This window comes from Austrofundulus limnaeus, unplaced genomic scaffold (genome assembly GCF_001266775.1).
Source record: "Austrofundulus limnaeus strain Quisiro unplaced genomic scaffold, Austrofundulus_limnaeus-1.0 Scaffold137, whole genome shotgun sequence".
NCBI lineage: Eukaryota > Metazoa > Chordata > Actinopteri > Cyprinodontiformes > Rivulidae > Austrofundulus > Austrofundulus limnaeus.
The window spans coordinates 854,589-856,431 of record NW_013952539.1 but is presented as its reverse complement, the minus strand read 5'-3'; positions in this window follow the sequence as shown (position 1 = coordinate 856,431).

Sequence of the window (1,843 nt, the reverse complement as noted above, 5' to 3'; positions counted from 1 at the left end):
GACAACTGGTGAAAATTTCATGCCATTAGCACCTCTAGTAATATATTTAATGAGAAAAATGGTGATGTGTTCAATACTTATTTTACCCGCTGTATATGTGAGCAGGAACTGCAACATGTCTGCAGATTTTTGTACATTTTTATGTGATTAAACTTAATTAGCTTTCAGGTATGTTTAATAAAACAGAATAATCTGTTGCTGGTGGTCAATGACTGACAATAAATAGGCCACCCTAGACTTTGTAAAACACAGGAGAGGCAAAGCCAAAGCTCTTGACCTTTGAGGAAGAATAAGAGTCACTTTCTTCTTCCTCCTCCTCCTTTTCTGCATCACCTCCTCTCTGCTCCTGCAGGAATGCTTCCCTGAAAACAAACTCGGTCTCTGAATACCAATCGGACCTGGAACCAGTTCAGCTTTTCCTGTTTTGCTTTTTAACTTTACTTCTGTCTACTTCATTGTTTGTGTGTGCTGAATTTCCTCCCTTTGTGGGTGTGTTGGTACAAACGCAACATAAACAATGCACTTATGAAGGGTTACAGCTGTAGCTCTAGATGTGCTCAACAAACTGATGAAAAACAACAACCAGAACATATCTTCTTTTTACAAAAAGCACATTTTCAATAGGATAATATAAAAAAATTGACTTTTTTGGCCATTTATTCATTATATACTGAAGTTTTGACAGCACAACATTTTATTCGGATTCAGCTTCATACTGTGCATGTAGCAGAATGACAAAGCTGATTTGATTTGATTCTTCTCATTCTGGCCACTTTTGAAAAACTTGGCCATTGACCATGACTGTACTTAGTCAATTACYAAGTAGGAAAATAAAGATGCAGCATCAGCTACAACTAGCTTACTATGGCCACAATTATTTTTTTTAAGTGTGATTGCTATTTTACGTGTACAATTTCTTCTGAAAATTGTTAAATACACGTTTAAGTTAAACAATGCTCTACATTTTGTGAAATTAAAAATATAAATTGACCAAAAAATTTAAATATCTGTATTGTATATCGTTAATTAGATGCCCTGATTTCCAAAGATTGGCATTTAAAAAGTTTAATTTCTGCTTGTTTAAAAAATGTTTTAAAATAAGTGTACAAATTAAATTAATCACAGCTAGGTTAATATTTAAAAAGAGATAAGCAAGACATTGTTTTACCCTAATAACTATAAAAAATTCACATCATGACACTGTATGTGACAAGTAATTATAATACAAGAATATTTATGTAATTTGTAGGTAAAGCAGATTTCTCAGATACAAATCCAAAATAAAAATAAAAATGAGTATAGTTCCCAACAGAAAACCTGTTTGGACATTTCTGTTGTTGCTGATATATAAAAAGTCAACACTGAAATGATCAAACAGGCGTTTCCACTTTTCATAAACATGACACAGCATGTTCATAGATCAACTCAATAAAAACCATTTTGTGAAACTGTTTCCATTCAGTGCCATAATTATGAGAATAGGCTAAATCTATATAAATACACCTGTGCACGTGTGTATGAATTTTAGTTTATATTCTCAGAGGGACAGTTTAACATAGATGTAGCTCGAAGCACTCAGACTGACTGGAAAAAGAAACAAGCAGCCTTTGACATGCACTAGCAACCTCATTATTGTAATCAGCCTACAAATAACTACAAGAAATGCCGAGTCATGTTGTGTACCTACACACTACACAAAACTGCTTAAGCTGCACAGAAACGACACCTCATTTGTACCAATGTACTCACTGACGTTAATTAGATGAAGCAGCTGCAGCAGAACAGTTCTGGAGGTAAAATGGGGTAAAAAAAATCATAGTACTGTATATTCTGTACAGTCTGA